The sequence below is a fragment of the Gallinula chloropus genome, assembly GCF_964237585.1.
Source record: "Gallinula chloropus genome assembly, chromosome: 4".
Classification (NCBI taxonomy): domain Eukaryota; kingdom Metazoa; phylum Chordata; class Aves; order Gruiformes; family Rallidae; genus Gallinula; species Gallinula chloropus.
The window spans coordinates 8,738,909-8,759,342 of record NC_140088.1 but is presented as its reverse complement, the minus strand read 5'-3'; the positions used below and the strand labels follow the sequence as shown (position 1 = coordinate 8,759,342).

The 20,434-nt window shown below is 36.5% G+C and overlaps 1 protein-coding gene across 1 annotated transcript in view; it reads left to right on the top strand.

The window, feature by feature from the left end:
* The window catches only part of AKAP6 (A-kinase anchoring protein 6), a gene marked incomplete at its 5' end in the record, with an annotated part of 228,335 nt that extends 225,312 nt beyond the window's left edge, over positions 1-3,023 (top strand). The window contains one exon of the mRNA XM_084264174.1: positions 2,070-3,023. The remainder of the gene's footprint in view (positions 1-2,069) is intronic.
* Between the last annotated feature and the right edge of the window lie 17,411 nt (positions 3,024-20,434).

The following is a 20,434-nucleotide window of genomic DNA, read 5'->3' as shown; positions in this document are numbered from 1 at the left end:
TGTGCTACCAAAACCCCCCCAAACTTATGGGAAAATAATAACAATTCTATATGCAGGTGTGGTGGTCTGGCCCTGGCTAGAGGCCAAACGCCCATCAAAGCCACTCGGTCACTCCCCTTTTAAGCCAGAAATATCTGTCAGCACCCACTGGTCGCTCGTATGAGCCAAGATGGAGTTCTTCAGCAGAGGTGCTCATAAAGCTATACTGGTTTTATTTCTCAAGTAGGGGATGGCTTGAAAGACCTATCGTTCTGTATATGAGATCATGCAATCTTTTGCTGTCACTGTGACCCATGACTCACCGGTGGGATGGGAATTTTTAGTCATATCTTCAATATATGTAGAGGTCAATACATTAAAAACGTTTATGTGATGGTTATGTGACCAAAGTCTTTTCTAAAGGATACATTTGACTTCTATGTGTAATGTTAGTTCTTACAAGTCAGTCACAAAAGCTATTTCCTTCCTTTTGTACAAAATTTGTAATTTAAACTTAAGTTTTAACTTCATTTAGGAAAAAAAATATTTTACTTGGGTTTCAGAAAGCTAAATTGTTTTTATCTGACAGCATTGCAATGTTAGCCAGAATATCCAGTCCCTTATTGCAGCCAGTAGAAACCTCAGACTGGTACTCAGAAGGCCTGACTGTTATTTCCTGCTCAGCAATACATTATTTTGTTGTGACTTATTCCTTCCTCTGTTTCTTTTGCAACAAAATAATGAGAATAATGAGCAATGGGACCTCTAAAACATGATTTATTCCCAGAAAAGTGTTTTGAGATCCACAGATAAAAAAAGATGATACATAAATGCAAAGGACTGTTAGTTAATTATTCATTCCATGAGAAAAAGAATATACAGCTTTACACAATAGTTAATATGTAATCGTTTACTTTTAGAGACTGAAGCTACAAAAATAATCTAAATCTTTGCTTACCATTTTTTTCCTAGAGGTTTTTATAGGGAAGTAGATACTATAAAGTTTCTTTGTAGAGTTTAAAACACTCTTTTTAGTTCCTTACAGTAGCTGACTTTAAAAAATTAAATAAACAGATAATCTTGTATTGTCTGTGAATTACATAATTTTTGAAAAACCTGATGCAATCCATCAGTGAGACTTTTCTTACCTTACATGTGAACCTCATGCCAGAGTTGCAGAAACTCTTTTGATACAATCTTCCCCTTCATTCATACCCATTCTTCATTAATTTCTAAACAAACCGTTGAGCTTTTCACTATTTTCATGTAAGTATATTTCTTCTATAAAATGGGGGGTCGGGGGGGAGAGGGTCAGTCAGTCACAGCAAACAACATCAAAGGAGAAAGTAACTGGATAGATCCAGATATTCCTGCTTAATTTGGAAGGCATGTCTGGAGTGCCTCCATGGAAATGCCTATGAGATGTACTCTGCACTAATCTGTGAGCTGTATTCTGACAGTTATTTCTTCATAATCCTCTGCATAAACCTGTGCTCTTTGATGAATAGTTTAACCCTGAACTCTGTGCTGGATAATTCTATAGTATGAAAATTTAACTCATTGCTGGTACTACAAGTGTCTAAATAGCAATTTGCAATTTAAAAATACAGTTGTAACACTGACAGTTCTATTAACGGACCACTTCTGTGACAATCCTTTCCTCCTCTCCATCGAAATCTCATTCTATATGTTTACACAAATGTTAAAATAAGTGATGGGTAGAAGTTTTTGTTGCTTTTGAAAATTCCTATGTTTTCATTGATTGGTGCATTCTTGAGTGCGCTGAAGGTAAGTTGCAGGTAAAGATGAGGACAGGATCCATGGAAAAGGTCAGATTTGATGACTTCCCTTGTTTCTTTAGAAACAAAGTCTTTACAAAAATCAATGTGTTTTTTACATCAATACCATTTTTTACACTAACTTGTACCTCAGGCTGTTAAAAGTCATTGTTTGCCTACTGTATGCTTTTGCATTAAAGGCTCTGGCATGTGATCATTTAATGGCTACCTATGGTTGTTCTGGAAGAGCTATGTTTTGCAAATAAAACTTCATTTTCTGTAACCTACTATTACTTTTCTGTTTCCTTTTAGAAACTTGGCTGCAATTCAGGTGCAGGTTCATCCTGTAAACCCTGGGATGACCTCCAATTCCATTGTATCACTGCCTTTCATTACACTGACTCCCAAGATAAATTTTCTTTCCAAATGTGTCCATGTTGGCTTTGTGATCAGGCTGCATATGCTAGTCCTGTTTCAGTGATCATTTTGTATTGTAGCAAGGCCATCTGCTTTCGTAGGGATTCCTCTCCCAAGCTACCTCTAATGACCTCCCCTTCCTCAATGGGATGCTCCTGTACCACTTATCACTGATTATGTTCTTTAAAGTTTTGAAGTTCCATATAATTCATGATCAGTCTGGTTCATCTTTTGAGAATTGTACCTGTCAGTACTCTTCTATTTTATGTATCAAATTTAATATTTATGTGTATAATGCATAAGTTTATTGAAACTATTTTACTTTTAAAGTGACGATTTTGTTGGACTGCAGCAAAAAGAAGACATTAGCCCTCCTGATTAAATACATCTAAAAATTAAGCAATTACAATTAAATGGCATTTTATTTATTTAATTTTAAAATTTAATCTATGCAACACTTCAAGAAACAACTACATGGTGTTGTATATTAGGAACTGTTGACATTCTACTGAATTAAGTACAACATTTTGGGTTTTTATGCTTCTTGAGGTGGTAATGAGAAACAAAAGTTTTTAAAAAATGTGTGCCTTGCTGTATTTCTTATACCATTTATTAAAAAGCTGCTTTCACAGTAAAATTATGTTAGTTTGAAAGGAGGAAATAGCAAGGTTAAGATGTGTGAATAATTTCTGTATATATGTATAACCAAGTGCAAACATTGATGTATAATGACAGTATAAAATGCTTTCATGTTTGTGATGTCCAGTGATGTGGAAAATATAAGCCTTAAAACCATTAGATTGCATGGTAATTAGAATTGGCATAATAAACATAGTTCATTGGGGAAAAAAAAAAGCAGAGCTGGTGATCTGTTTTACCTGCGTTCCAAGAACAGGATGCTTTATGAAAATACAGAAGAATATGTTCCTCTTTGCAAATATTGCCCAGAGAAGTGCGATTCCATAGCTGGGGAAGAGCTGTGCTACCTGGCTCAGAGGTAAAGAACCTTGTCACTGAAGATGCTACAGATCTTTTGAGACAAACAAGGAGACACATATATTTAGTAGTTTAAATCAGTACACTGCCAACTGCAGTCATGGCAATGATAAAGCACACAGGTCTTTTCTATGTTTATCATTATCAGTTTGTTGTCTGGATCTAGAAATTCCATTCATTCACACTGTAATATTGAAGAAGTTTTATATGTATTTATATAGACACTTTTACAATTGGTTGTTTCAGTGACTTAGACTGTACATTTTTAATTATTTTATCCTGTGCTAAAGCTATATTGGGTGGCCAAAATAAGCCAGACAGCTTTATAATCTATCCCTACAAACATGGCATTCATCTCCTAAAACAGTATTGGGATGGGATATCAGGAAAATTAAAAGGCAGGGAGCACTCTCCTATATCACATTTTATCACTAGTTTTCTAAGTATATAATGTTTTTACAAAAAGCTTCAACATTCTTCTTCCTTTAAAAAATGTGCATCTCTTTTACAGGCTTAGCTAGTAGCTTAGAGGAACTCCACTGACCAGCTTATACATTCATACAACACAAATAAGTATTAACACCCCTCCACCCCTGACCTCATGGTTTTCAATTGTTAACTGTGGCTGAAAGAGAAAAATTATTTATATCTCAATTTAAATTTTCACTGCATAGTCTTGGATGGGCTATGATGTGCAGAGGGCAGCAGAAACAACTCTTAGAAAAGTAAATAATAAACAATTTTTAAGAGAGCCTTTTGAAACCATAAAACTTTCTGCTCTTGCATATCATGTATCACGTACAAATCTAATAGGTTAATCTTTAATTACCTAAAATGCATAATTATATAGCTAAAGATAACTTTAAAGAATTTTTAAAAAATTTCATTATATAGAGAGTAATTTGGAATATAACTCCTAAATTTTAGTAAAATACTTACAGTGAAAATTATATTATTCTATTAATTATTTCAAACATGATTTTTAAAATTGTCTTGACATGGGGATTGAGTTTGGAATCATTCTTTTTTTGTCCTTAGCATTTTCTGATTTATGTTTTACCTTTTAGTATTTATTTTGACTATAGTCATACCTTACACTATGATGACAGCAAAACTAATAAGTCAGAGGTTTTTCAGATCTGTCACCTCACCCAACAGACTGTGCAGAGTTCCATCAATTACTTGTACCATTCTATTAGGCTATTTTCCACAAATTTGCTTTTTTCCTGGATGTGGGTGGGGCAGGGGAATACTAGTACTTGTCAAATCAATAAGCCACATATTCATCGTGGTGTAAGACCCATCATTATCAACTATTCCCTTTTTTGTCATGGTTAGAAGCTTTACCCTTTTCCATTATTCTTCTCAGGATATATTGGACTTTGTTGTCAACAAAAATGATTTATAAAGGAGAAGAAATCTCTGCTAAGCCATATGCTTATGGCCAAATTGTGCCTAGAACTTGCCAGAAGTTCTCATGCCGTTCCCTAAATAAAAATATATTGGTATAGTGTAAAATTAACGTTACTGTACGAATATTACCTCTAAGGTCAGCCCATTCATGGACTGCTGTATAGATCCTCTTTCCAGGTGATGAAATTCTCTTGTGGTGGAGACATGTTTCAAGCTTTCTGCTTCATTTATTCCCACCTAAATTCCATAGGCTGCTTTTTATTCCACACACTCCTTGAACAACATCCACAATGTGTGAGGAGACCATTTGACAGCAGTGGCTCTGACAGGTGGATCTCCCTTTCCTGCCTGCTTCACATTCCTTCCATGGAGAGCCAGGAATGCACACTACTATGAGTGGTAAAAAACATGCCTGGGGCTATGATTTAAAAGGTGTTTTTTAATCAAAGTAGTTTTATATATGGATGGCCTTGTAAACTATGTCACCAGTCTCTCTCACTTCATGGTTTGCCTTTTTCCCAAGGTAAGTCACAGAGCTCTTATGGAGCGGGGCCTCTGTACCTTTCTAACAGTAAGAGAAATTGAGGTGACATCTCTGTCCCAACATTTGTTTGTGCTATTCATTGTATACTTGTGCAAACACAGGCACAGAAACACAGTCAAAGATACTAAAATTGTCACTGCTTGTCTCACAATTCAAATAAAGAGTCACTGTAACTTAGATGGCATCTCAACCTTGCTCCTTGGTAACAGGATCCATGGATGACATAGCCTCCTGTATCATGTATTTTAGAATTCTATTCCAAAACAACATATTTTGACAAAAATGTATCCATTAAAAGGGCTACTCTTGGCAGGGGTGGGAAAGGGTGGAGTGGAGCAGAGCAGAGCGGATCGGATTTGAAGACACCAGGAACAATGTTGTAAAGGTTCCGTTGCGGCAGTGCACAGAAAAGGGGTTATTAATGGTCAGGCCAGAGAGTACTCACACGTGGCTCGAGAGGATTAACGGGGATGTCAAGTTCTCAGCCAAGTCAATCTCCTTCACTGACAAGTTTCTACAAACTTATTCCTAATAATAGCATCACTTTGAGAGGGATTTTGGCCAACAAATGACATCTGATCTATTGCCTTCAGTGCTCTAATTTTTCAGACTCACCCTGTGTTTTATACCTTTCCCACCAATCTAGATCACTTACATTTTTCATTTGACTACCATTTGCTTGGTAAATGCATGTTCATCCCTGGTTTTAGAAATATTTTAATGACTAGACCATAAATGAACCTGGCATTACATAGGTCTGCACACTGAGTGAATGCTAAGTGCTACAGTGCTTTAAAAATGACATTTCCTATGAAATAGCTAGTAGTTTTAATTTATTTCTGAGGAGAGGGGAAATAAGTTAAAAGGAAAACTAGAACTTTATAAATCAGTAATTTCAGTGTACAAATACATTGTGGTTTAAACTCAGCTTGCAACTAAGCAACACACAGGGTGGGGGAAAGAACTGGAAGAATGAAAGAGAGAAAACTCCTGGGCTGAGATAAAGACAGTTCAATAGGTAAAGCAAAAGCTGCATGCACAAGCAAAGCTAAGCAAGGAATCCATTCCCCACTTTGCATGGGTAAGCAGCTGTTCAGCCATCCCCCAGGACAGCAGGGCTCCATCCTATGTAATGGTTACTTGAGAAGACAAATGCTATTGCTCTCAATGTCCCTCCCTTCCTTCTGCTTCCCCCAGCTTTATATGCTGAGCATGACATCATATGGTATGGAATATCCCTTTGGTCAGTTGGGGTCAGCTGTCCCGGCTGTGTCCTCTCCCAGCTCCTCATGCACCCCCAGCACACTGGCTGGTGGGGTGGTGTGAGCAGCAGCAAAGGCTTTGGCTCTGTGTAAGCACTGCTCAGCAGTGATGGAAACACCCCCAAAGATACTGTGAACAGCCCCAGTGGAAACAGTTTTCAGCACAAAGCCAAAATCCAGCTCCAGACTAGCTCCTATGAGGAAAATTATCTTAGCCAAAACCAGCACCAAGTATGTCTCTCTGCAATGCCAGGTTTGTAAATGGAAGTGAAAATAATTTTTAAGAATAAGTGCAATTTTTGAGATCTTTGTTGTAATTACTGTGAGGATGTTTTAAATGCAACAAGGATCCAGTTGTAGCGTTTTCCAAGGAAACATGAGAGTGACAGGGAAAGTGAAACATATTTGACAAGATTTCAAGCAATAATGGAAACACATAAAACATTCTTGATGCAATTCTTTTACAGAAGGAAAAAAAAAAAAATCAGACTCTGGAAGAACTGATACTAAGCATCAACCATCTACCCCAAGCCTATAACTGTTTTTTGAAGGGAAGATAAATGCTACAGGAAATATTGTGCCCTCAGGTGGGGTGGTACGGCAATTTTTCATGCAGGCTACTTTATATCTATATACCTGAACTTCTTCACTGTAGGTCTTGAATCAAAATTGTCATGGCAGATTGTATTTAGAGAGCATGGGTTTTGTCATTTCTTCAGGAAATTTGAGCTGAGAAACATCTACTTCTACAACATGAAGCTGTAGCAGTAATATACAATGGCAGACAAAAAATTATAAGAAGAAAACAGAAAAGCAATTTTTCTGTATATGCTGGTGGTCACCTGATAGTAGTTTAATCAAGAGTACTCTAAACTTTGTAATATTATGATAGCTCTATTAACCAATCATTATTTATCCTGACACACTCATGCTGGACAGATCTATGTCTCTCTGTAGTTTTTGCTTTACTCACCTCTGAGTGGTGCTTTTCAAAATGATGAGAAGATTGTGGAAATGTATTTTCAAAAGAAACGCAACCCCACAGCTCTTTTTGGTTGCTGAGTATCTGTGACAGCCCACCACATCAGTGATGCTTTTGGCCATATCTTGTGGTAGAAACTCTTTAGGTAGAGTTGTATTTTCTACTATTAATATGACTGCTAAAGAAAGCTTCCCCCGTAAGGGGAGTTTGCATATAAATGGTTCTCAAACCTGTTGCTGTTTATTTTATATATTCCTGCATCTCTTATCCTTTGGTGTTCCTCACTGAACAGCTCTTCATTTGCACCTTTTCTTCTTGCATAATTTGGTGACTAAAGGAAAGGTTTGCTACTCATGATCACAACAGGCAATTCACAGGTAACATTTTGAAAGGTGGGTGGGTGTCAGGAAGAACAACTGGAGCTTGGAGTGAGGAGAAGGTGGCTGGTAGATATGTACTACTGCAGCTGTGCCAGCTCGGCTGGAGGGAGGATTTGGATCTGTGAATGTCATGCTGGCTGCTGACTGAGAAAGAAGAGGGAAGCTGAGGAGGAGGTGGAGCTTCAAGGATGGTTGATGAGAAGTAGCTCTGCTTAAAATATTTGTCGAATGATAGCGTACACTGTATTGAAACAGATTTATCTCTATTGCTAGACTTGTTATTGCAAACTGTAAAGTGATGCTATTCATGAATGCTTATTTTTCTGAATCTGCTGTTCAGTATGCCAAGCATATCAATCAGATGTACCATTGTCAGTTAATTAACATTTGATTGCATTAAACATAGGGTGTTGAAGACGAGGTTTCTTCTTGGAGGGGGAGGGGTAACTATGTGTGAGTTCTTTGGAGGGGGAGGGATGTGTTCTTAATAATTATAGTCAATTGTTAATAAAGTCAAATTGTAATCTGTGTGTACATATTTCTGTGCTACTTCCCACTCTTATGGCCAGAGTAAGAGGGGAAGACAAAGGAATTAAGTATATCAACACCTTAGTCTTTATCTGTATAGCCTGCATACTGAATTTTTGTATGTAGAACAGCATTGAGGAATGTAAAGGTTATCATATTAGACAAGTGTAGAAGAAAGATATGTGAGAAAAGAAAAAGGAAAAGAAAGAAGAGGGAAAGAAAACAATAGAAAAGGAAATTAAAAGAAAAAATAAAAAGAGAAAAGGAAAGGAAAGGAAGTAAGGAAGAGGGAAAAGAGGGAAGAGTGGAGGGAGGGGGAGATTTAATGTTGAGTTATGCCTACAGGATATATCTATAACTATTTGATAGCATTCTGTAACACAACAGAAGTGATAGTATTCAAAATAATGAATGGTTTGGTTAAGACAAATCTGTCTTTCTTCTTCTCGCAGCTACATAATACCAAGTCACTCACGGAAATGGATGGTAGTGAATTTAGACATGATGGAAGGAGATACTGTACTCCTTTGCATGCTATATAATTAATCTCTGGAATTTCATTTCTACAAGAAATTACTGAGTCAAATAGCTTAGTGGGATTGTAAAGGAATCTAAATATAGAATAGGCAGCTGTGCTACGATAGCAGGTTAGTTCAAACTAATGACAGTGGAGAGCAAACTTCCTTCTCCATGATGAAAGCTGTTGTCTGCTGAAAGAACAGGGGAAATTTCCCAAGCCCAATGCAAAAATGGCCAAAGCAAGATGGAAGGTTTATGCCTTTCTCTGAGGCAATCAAAACCAGGCCACTGACAGATGTAAGGCACATGCAAAAAACACAGAAAACGCATGTGTTTCTTTTTCTGTTTATTACCCTGTTGAGAATGAAGATGTGATGTCAGAAACAAATTATTTCAATTACTTGACAAGCTATTGTGCTGCAGCATAAGAAATTATCTCAAATACGATTTTGTGGATAACTGTAACTATTTTTCCATTTGCCACATGTAACATGCTGCCTAGGAGGAGTTAAATGTGACAAATTATATTTCGATAAAGAAAACACTCATATTTCAGGCCAGTTGGGTAACAATATTTCAGAAGAATAACCCTTCTTTAATCATACACTTTGATGGAGGAATGCTCATAAGCACATCAGCGCAACTCAATTCTTTCCATGAGGACTGACATCTTAAACTGCTCTACACAATGAATCACCTTGTCAAATAAAGTGCGAAATGGAAAACCTGTTTTCAAACTCATCCGATATAATGACATTTACAACAACATGCTTCAGGTGATAAAGCGACAATAATAATTATATTTCTTTTAGACTTCCAATCTACTTTGAAAGTTTTATGCAATCATATGCTTTTTTATACCCGGACTTTTACTTTATCGGTCTTTAAAAGGAGGGAGGGAAACCACGTCTTTGCATGCAACTGGAATTGATGATAGTTTTAGCATTTTCTTAGAAGAAACTATAAAGTTGCATGCCAACATATGTATCCTCATCCGAAGAATCAGGTGGTTCTTTTAGAATATGATATCATTCAAATTAATGTCTTGTTTTTTCAGTGGTGATCAGTAATTCTTTTTCCTAATCCTTATCATGACAGTAAACACATTAATGAAATATCTCTTAGTGTATTTGTTAAACTTAGTCAAATTAAAAAGATGACATGAAAGGCCTTGCTAATCTTGGAAATCCACCTTTTAATAATAATATTTTATCATATGCTTATGAATTTTATGTAAGGATAAAAAAGAAGTTTCAGAAACATCCTTCCAGTTGCTCTTGCCACTACTAGAACAATGTTCTTGGCTTGTCCTATCTCACCTACTACAACTGGTATTTCTGAACCAAGGCTGAGGCTTCATCAAAACATATTCTCAGCTGAGCCCTGGCATTTGTGAACAGCGGCTGAGACTTCATACAGCTCTTCTGAAAAGAAGGTTTAATGTGACATTTTTAGAGGTATTAGTACTGCAGTTATTTAGTATCTGCAACAAACACATAGAGATCTGGTGGTGTGAAAAAATAAGCCTCTGGGGAAAAGCTTGACTTTCAGTACTGACTACCTGTGTTGAGCCAGAAAAAAAAAGCTTAAGAACACAAGGTAAACTTCCCAGATGCTCTGGTGAAGAGCAGCTGACAGTCTTTAATAGGAAGGAAAGAAATTACAATCAGGTGCTTGGAAAGTAGAATCTGTTAAGTGATGTGTATGAGCAAGCACACAGAGAAAAGAGGAGTTGGTGAAACATGACCAAGAAAAACAAGGTAGGTGTTGGCTACCTGTAGCTGCTACAGTTATATACTTGCATCTGAAATGCATTCAGCTGGTAAATATATCACTTTTACAGTATTATTTGCTGAAATATCAGTTTGGGTAGAAATGTCCTTATTTATGCTTCATGACCAAGGAATCTTAAAACAAAATGTTCAAATGAGTGTTGCATTTAAGTTATTTTCCCCAATGCTTCTTCTTTTATGACCATATTGTTGCACTAAAGGTAGCAGCACACTAGGCTTTGGAAGACTGTGAGTTTGCTATTAAAAGGAGAAAACAAACAGCAACCCACCAACTCTTTCTCTCTACACGTACTTGTAAATAGACCCATGAACATTTCTCATCAGCCAAAACTTAAAAGAAGCAAACTTACATAGTGTACACTTCAATTCATGCCCATTTAAACCCAAGTCCAATGTCCTTAAATGTAGTTTCATCATGATAATGTTAGCGAATGGAAGCCAATCTGTTCCTACATAAGGATCCATAAATAACTGGAAAAAGGGAGCTCTAGCTGTTTTCATTCTCTTGTAATGCCTGTGCCATACAGCAGGCTACAGACTCTCATTGTCTGCAGTGCCTATCAGGAAGTTCTGTTCTCAGCACAGACATGATTAGAATGAAAGGGGGAAAAGATCACGGAGTATTTCTTCCTTGGCAGTGTTGGAAAGTGGAAGTTGGATAGTGAGGTGTTGTATTCACTAGGCAAAGCAGTATATAAACAAGCAAGTCATAATACAAGACACAAGCCTGGGAAACTGGATGAGATGAGGAAATAGTCGTTTTAAAAGACAGTATTGTTTTGACGTAAAAAAGTGCTACAGTGGCTCTGTATATAGCCAGCCTTTATGCAAGATACTTTTCCTTTACCTCGATGGAAACCAGAAGCAACTACTCTGAACTCATTAAAGTGCTAATGAAGTAGGATGAATCTGCCTATGGAACCCGAGGGCCAGCACCTGTTTGAAGTGTGGCAAATGATTGAAAAAATCTTTCCTTAGCCCAAATCCTTAAACATGTTTACACAATGTACACTTAAAAAAAGGCACACTGATTTCTTTGTGCTATAGCAGTTTTATCTACACTGTATTTCATCATATGTCAGTACTATTGTTAAAGTCACAACCTGGCATTTTACACATTATAAGCTTGCTGTAGTCTTGTGTATTACTTGCTACTTCTATACCAGACAAGGAGGGTTTCATTATTTCATTCTTGATATAGAAATCTGCTTCAAGGTCCAGTTAGAAATAGAAGGTTTCCATCTTAATTTGTTTCATAACCTATTTGTAATAATAAACCTCCTTTTTTCATGTTGTAAATATCTTTGGAAACAGCAAATAATAACTCTTAGAATCTCAGTATTGAATTCCAGAACAAACTATGCACTTAGGAGGAAAAACAAATGCCAGTGTTCTAAAGAAATTCTGCCAGTTAAATAATAAATTCATTAGCGATGTTTTTTGAAATTCCATGGCATTTTGTGACTATTGCTGCCAATACAGGATTCTGCAGAACTTAAACCCTTTCCACAATTAAAGTTGTGAAGTGCACTGGCTACTGAGAGAGTCCCAGCTTCTTCATAGCAAACCATATATAAACAGGAAAAAGGAAAGTAATGACAGGATCCTTTACATAGATTACTCAGATAAATCCCCTAGATTAGATGATGGAATGGTGACTGGATTTGAATTCCTGGCTGCTTTTGTGAGACCAAGTTTTTAATTTTTTAATTATTTTTTAAAGACAGAAGAATGGGATGGGTATTGCACTACTAATTTGTTTCACAATCTATGAGTTAAGAGTATTTACATAAAACAATGCTGAAAGGCTTAGGTTTTATTGATGTAAAAACAAAAGCTTTAATTTTCTTATATTTTCAGTATTTTGTGCATTTCTAGTGCTTGTATATGAACTCTGTGCAGCTGAGTAATTTAGTGATTCTAGAAACTGTGCAGTTCGTTTCCCTCTCTCAAACAGAACTGGCCTCTCTGCTCTCACCACAGGCAGACAAGCCCATAGTCTTGCAGAGAACAGAAAATTCCCCCCTCCCTTTTTAAAGGCACAGAAAGCTGAAGGTAAACACACTGGAGAAAGTGCAAAGAAAAGTGTGTCTCAAAAAAGAGACTAGTATGGGGGGCTCCACAGAAATAGCAGAACAACTGTCTTCACTCACACTGGAGTAACCTTGGATTTTCTTAAAAATCAAGTCCAATAAGGCCAATATTCAAGTTCTGAGGTTGCCCAGAGGAAAAGGTTTGTCAGACTATAGTCTTTGTGGAAAAGTTGTTCCTTGACCTTTTTTGCCACTGTATGTCTACTGCAGCATAGGGAGGTCAAAAGTGCACTAGTTGTTAGCACCAAAGATGAAGCTTAACCAGACACTGAGAGCAATGATTGTCAAACGGCTCCATTTGCAAGACAAGAAGTGTATCCTTAGCAGAGCAAGGGAGATGAAAGAGATTATTTTCTAGGGGTCACATTTGTTCTTCTTTTCTGACCTCTCTCAAGATTGCAAAAGAGTTTTCTATAGCAAAGAGGTGCTACAAAGAAAACGGGACTGTGCTTTCCTCATCTCCTCTCTGCTAGTCTTCCAGACACTGTTAAGCTCTGGTCTGCCTTCTTTCTTTCTTTCATAAAACCCTAGCAAAAGCATAATAATTAAATAGAGAAATTAAAAGGACAGTTTCGAGTGCCTGTGATTTTACATTTTAAAGCCCTTCTTAGAACCTGGAGTTGAGTTTGTGCTATGGTTTGGAGCTTTTGTTTGTTTCCTGTACTCCTCCTCCCCTTTTCTGTCATTAGAACCAGTATGGTGGCAGCACCTAGGAGCCCCTAGCCATGGGTCTGTGAAGCTCTGCAAATAAATGAGCTGCTTCTGGTTTACATTGCAAACTTCCTTCTGTATTCAAAGTGTTGGAACATTTCAGGGAACAGGTGGGTTGCAAAGCCATCCCTTGGCTGCCAGGCCCCACTCCACCAGGGTACAAATCTTGCATGAGGAGAGGCTCTTTCAAGAGGTACTCGGAGTTCTGAAGCTACTGTGATGATACTATAGCAATTTATAGAAGCATCTTACCTGATTTTAAGCTTCTTCTTTGCTTCCTCTTAGAAGCAAAAGCTCTTCTAGTTTTAGAATGTTGAGGGTTTGAACTTGAAATAAAAAAAATAATTTTTTTGACCTATCACTGAAGTCTTCAGGTTATCATATATTGATAAGGTGAATTGTCATTCAAAGTGATGTGCCTTTTTTAATAAGTAGTTCCTATGAAACTCATCAATTCTCAAGTCTTTGATAAAAGATCAGGCTGGTGGATAAATTAAAGGGTTATTATGATGCACAGTGTGAAGTAGTTACTGATTTTTATACCTGTCTATTGTGACCTAAAATTCAAGTTTGACCTAATTTTTCAAGATCAAGGAGAGGGGAAAGAGAAATTTTATCCAGAGGTAATTTGGAAATATCTTTCAAAGCATTTGACTGGAAATACGGGATAAAACTCCCTAAATTACCACCAAAAAACCCCTCAAAAAACCCCAACCAAACAGAACAACAAATATTGATTACATTTTTGAATCCTCCCATCTTGACAAAGCAGTTAGCAACCCAGATGTCACTTGATAAACATCCCCATAGTAGGGAAGCTCAAATTATGGACAAAGACTTCAAAGTTATGCAAAAATTTCAAAAAAATGCAGTTAGTCAGTAGGATATAAGGCTAAGAAAAGAGAAGAAATTCTGTCAGTAATGGGCTACACTGTTTAGCTTCAAATGGGATTTCATGTACTTTTACAAAGCTCTCTATCATATTCTGTGATTATTTTTCTTCTGACTTTAATTTATGTTTTACTGTCAGTCATCAGTGTTAGTTCAACACGTGGAAAAGTTCTATTTAAACAATCCCTCAAGCTACTTGGCCAAACTTGCTATCCATTGGGTGCCTCAGAGAATAAATTATTGAAATCTAAGCAGATTAATACCTCATGCTTATTCCCATGGCTAATATGTAATTTTGCAGTTAGACTTTTAAGCCAAAAATTGAAGCGATGGAAAATTCTGCCTCCCTTGTAAAGTAAACAGGTTTGAGTTGCCTTTTCAGCTTGGGAGGAGCCCTTAAGAATCCCTTAATGTGGGAGGCATAGACTGATCACCCCTCTGAGCCCATTGAGAAGCTTTTCAATAACTAAAACTCAAGCAGGCCAACTCCCTAGTTAAAAGGATAACCTGGAAAAAGGTATTTCTTCTTGTTCTTGAAAAATCTTTACATCAGGTAATATTCTTCTGAAGTGAATAAAACATCATCTTTCATGGGACGAAACTGTCACTACTCTTCAAATTTCTGGGCTACTTCAAAAAATTGTTTTTCTAATAGTTATAAACTTTCTTCTAATTTATTTTATTTTCTATGAAGAATTTTTGTAACAAGGCTCTGATGACAGTTATATAAAAAGTATTATATAGCTAGGCACTGCATCTTTCTGTCTTCTTTAATCAAAGATATTAAATGGATGTTAAATGTCTTCAGTCCTGTAGATGCCACATTTCCTTGATTCTATTAGCCCTTGCCCTCTCTAAGAATTGCATCCTACTTCTTCCTGTCAACAGCGACTGTCTCACTGCATACAATTCATGTTAAAAGCTTTTCAGTTCTAGTATTCAATGCTGAGAACAGTCTTTTTCCCTTATCCAAGATAGGTATCTTTGAAGAAGTTTTAGAATTTCACAGCCATTCTTACAAAACCAAGGTGAGACTAAATACCTCTGCAGTAGTGATGTAGATACTGTTGGTTCCCTCCCCAACCATTGCAGTCCTAAAAGCAAGAAAGAACATTGTGATCTAGTGTAAAATAACTGAATGTAGGTCTCAAAATTTGAGGATCTCAATCCATAGCTGAATCTTGAAATAACAGAGCTGCTTTTCAGAAATTCTGATTAGCCCCTGTTGAAATGACAGCTTTCAAATTAGGCCATGTAGACTGAATTTAGGCTCATAAACATGGAATACCTAATTTAGGTGCCCAAAGTCATTAAATCTGATGATCTGAATGCTTTGTAGTGCTATCAGAAAACTCTTAAGTGTCAAGGGCAATATTAAATACAGCTTTCAAAAGATATAACAACTTGTGGCCCGATCTCACCTGTTCTCTCTCTCTCTCTTTTTCTTTCTCCACTTTTTAACTCAAAGATTATCCTTCATTTTAACAGTGGAGTGTTAAGCAAAACTCAACATGTAGCTCAACACTACTGTAATACAAACTGACTGTTGTGATATGGACTGTGCTTCCAGCAGTAAGTACAAAATACCACACTGAGCAGATTTTTTTTATATTTTCTTTTTTGTCCTACTTCTCTTAAATCTTCTGCAAAGCACATTTTAAAGAGCAGGCATGACCTGGATCATTGTGCTCAGCATCTTTTAAAAACTCAACAGAGCTGTGGAGAACAAGTACAAAACACATGCTCCTGCCTTGATATATCAAGAAGAAACAAGAATACCACAGAGATTGACCTGAGCATTATGGATGTATGTTATGGACCAGAGCCAGGATGTGTGTTAGGTTAATTACCTCAGAAATAGTTGAGTGACAAATAGCAATGATTAATTTAATAGGAAAAAAAAGAGTTATGCAAAATGTATCAAACCTAATGAAGATCCTGCTGCAACTATTTCCTTGTGCTTGCTAAATCTTTCAAGATCCAGATGCTCTTCCAATAATTAATTGTGTAACTTTCCACGCTTCTCTGATTTAACTTTTAATTATTTGCTTTGGAGAAAAGAAATATTCAAGTTGGTTTGGGTTTTTAAGTGCAACAGTAGTTTTTCAAATACAGAGGTTACAACTTACATTATTTTTAATTATACATTGCTTTCTAGAAAGTAATTCATTCCACAAAACTGAATATGACTGGTCATTCTGCACCCAGGAGGTTCGCTATTGGAATGACTGGCATGCAAGCTAAAGCTGAAGTATGTTGCCCAAGTAATGCAGCCTTCATGCAAAGAATCAATTATCTGGTTGGTATCTATTATGATAATTTACTCCTACAAAAGTAAAAGCATAATATGATACCAGGACTGAAATTAATAAGGTCTGCTTGTTCTGAAAGATAATGATATATGACTTCAATACAATACATAACGTCCTGACTGCATGTAAGCAGAGTCATTGAATATAACCTTTTCCATGTGGCCTATATTTACAGGAAAGGCTAAGAAAACAGAAAAAATGTGTGTTGTCTTCACAGGGGCAGGTGCCATTCAAATTTCCAAGCCATCACTTGATACCGACTGATGTTGATGCTGTAGTTAAAACATGCTTGGAGCTAACTTAAATGTTCAAGGTGGTTTTGTTTCCAATCCAGTAGGGATGAAATTTCAGCTTTAAAATCCAGGAAAAAAAAGTCTGCTTTCCTTGCACTTGTAAATGCACAAGGCCAAGGATTTAAACCCAGATCTTTTGTACTACATCCCTATACTGTTCAGCCAGTGTCTTAACTGGTGCAGGGCTATGCTCACAGTCTTTGTCCTTGTGAATATTTAACAATTCAACAGGCAGGACTAACAAGGATTTCCCTTCCAAAATCCTTGCAGCCTTATGGCTATAGCAATAGCCAAACAGTTAAAAATGAAGACTGAAATTCCCTCAGGCAGAGTAATTTAAACTGTCTCCCATATCCATAGATGACTCTTATCACAAGGATATTGTAGATAGGATGGTATTTTCTTTACAAAGTCTAGTCATCACAATGGCTGTTGAGCCTTTAGGTATAAAAAGGGTTTCCCAACATATCGTAAAGCATCTTTAGTTTAGTAGGATAATGTGTAAATTTGTATCCCTTGTTTTGCAAAGACTATTTGAAAGGTATTTCTTCTGTTATGTGACCACACTATTAGCTGAAGATATTCCTAACTTTTACTTCAAAATTATTAATGTATTAGCTGTGATTGTGATTATGCTTTCATTGTATCTTTAGCAAAATTAATACCAACATATTGTATCCATATGAGATAAACTATTTTTGATGGGCAAGTTCCAAAAAACCCAAACATTTCCTTTTCTAGAAAAGTATTGGGGGAGTTTGTTTTGTTTGTTTTGATGTGTTGTTGTGGGGTTTTTTTAATTAATTACTTGTTCTTACCACGCTAAGAGAATGGGATCTATCTTTCTGAAATATCCAGGAAACATTATGCAAAAGACACTTAGTTTGCTTTGAAATTTCTATTCAGAGCACAAACTCAGATGCAATGGTACAACTATCACTGCATCCAAAGCTACTGTAAATGGAATGATCTTGCAGTTTAATGAAACAAGCAGAAGTTAATCATCTGATTAAGCTTTTGGCCTGCCTAAATATAAAAGCTTCTCATGGAATTTGTATATAAATTCCATATTCTCAGTACAAGAAGAATAATATTTACTACACTGCAGTTAGGACTCTTTAACAGAAGGGGAAATAAATTGGCATTGGGGAATGAGTACATGAGCATATACTGAATCTATACGAGGTGAGCACTGACAGAACAGCTATAAAAACCATTCTGTAATAAGAAAAGAGTTTTGCATTACTGTTTCTTGGCCTGTTTTTGAGGAAGGCTATGTCTATGATCTTAATGGCAGATTTAGTCTCTGCTCTTGTAAATCACTCTGGCAGTAAGAATCCATCTATGTGGACATCTTCACTGGATTGGGACCACTAAGTGTTGTATTTTTGCTGGAAAGATTCTGAGACCCTTCAAACTGTAAAGCTGAATACATTTGGATACCAATCAGGCAGTTAGAACATCAGCAAAACTCTCACTGACTTGAAGGGAGTTTTGTCTGTGTAGAGAACAGGATTAGCCCCTCACATAGTTATTTCCTCAGAGAAAATATTAGTGGAATGAGACATGATGCATTTCTTCTGAATTTAACATTATTTGCCCAAAATAGTTTTCTCCTATTTGCTATTTCCACTTCCCTATAAAGTTCATGTGTTGTCACATACATCTGAAGTCCGTTGATTTAAGGATTTCACTCTGCCTTTAAACCTGCATTATGCAGAGCAGACATTCTCTTCTGATCTGTCTAGACACTATTTCCCATATTTTTTATCAGGCTATTAATTTACCATTATCAAGAATAACCCACATCAGTACAGATGTGGCACAGTTACTTCTGAGAACTATGTGCTGAAAGTACTTTAAGTTGACTTGGTGGGAAGCTTCACAGATTCTGTAGAACTGGTGTATTTATAAAAATGCGATGCATATCTCCATAGCTGATGTCTTACAAAAGGCAAATGAGAAGAACTAGTATCTTCCTTGGAAGTCTCAATCTATAGAGCCCTTTTCTAGACTTAAAACCACAATAGAAAATATCTGATAATGCAGGTTAAGAGCTACTGCATTTGAGAGTAGTTACAGACTTGACGAACTGAACTAATGCCTTAAGAAGGAAGAGTTTTAACTCCAGCAATAATCTTCATTTCATAAATACATGAGAAATTTAGAGTTAATATCATGACTTTTTTCTAGGCCTATAAAGGACAGAGCAATCATTGCAGAAGTCTCCAATCTGAATCCCAGTTTTGCTCTCAAAACTGCCAGTTCAGTCAGTGAATCGGTCAAGTAGTAATGGGTAAAATTGGACAATTGCTACTAATTCTGTTCTGTACATCAAGAGAGGATTTCAGCCTCCAAATTACCTTTCAAAGGTACTACTTTAGCATGAGAACAGAGGATTTGATTCATATGCTTTGAGAAGTGTAAGTAACAGGAAAGCTGTAGAAGTCAGGAAGTAAAAGGTTTTGAATGTTTTGAATGTGCACTGGCTTTCCTACACCATGGCATACGTCTATGTGCACCCTCAAAAGATGACTCTCAAACTAAAAATTTACACAACACTTAAATGAATGGTTGCATGTGCACCAAAGTCCAGTGCTACGGTAGTATTTATTCTTCAATATAGATCAAACTCCTATGGTTATCTTACTGTACCAAAGATGGTTCCTGGTGTGAAATTAAGTGAAACTTAAAGAAAACATTGCTTTGTGTGTACAGGATGATGAATAACTTCTCTGTAATTACCTCCTTCTTTAAAGAGGCTTTTACCTCTGGAAAGTGGTACCTCTGGAAGTGCTTATAACAAATCCCTGTTCGTTTCCATTTCAAGTTACCTGAAAATCTTAGCTGAGGACCCTCTGGTTTCACAGGAGAAAAGATATTACTCTGTCCTTTGAGGGGAGGCCCAGAAAAGAATACTTCAACTTTGTATCATCTTGCTGCAAATCAATACCTATCATTATTCCGTAAGTTTTACCCAGGTTCATTGCTTCTTCTGTTCACTCTGTAATATTATTAGTTCTAAAGCACATTTTTTTCTTCATGTGGAAAAATAATGACATCATACAAATATTGTTCTTCTGGTACAGGGCACTTTATATTTCTGTTGGAATTTCAAGAGAAGCAGCGTAAACATCAACCACAATTATTAAAAGCATTTCCTTCTGTTAACATTACTTAAGAGTCAGTTTTCAAATGCTTTGAACAAGAAGTTAGGCTAACTCATAAGAGATTCCTAGCTTTACATAGCCTAGCAAATGACATTTGCTGAAGAGTTTTGTGAAAAAAAAGTAAACTATAAAAAAGCCAAAAATTACTCTGCTTCAAAAATGTATATGTTTATTGATTCCCTTTTGGTTGTGGCAAGGATATTGCACTCTTGACAGCAAGGGACTAATAGGACCTACGCAGCATACTCTTTTCTGCAATAAATTCTTATGGACGGGTATTATGGCAATTTTGTTCCAAAAAATTACTGGACCAGTGCTCTATGTAGACATATAGGCTTATGTCAGACTTCCTGGTACTTTCCATCTTTCTAAA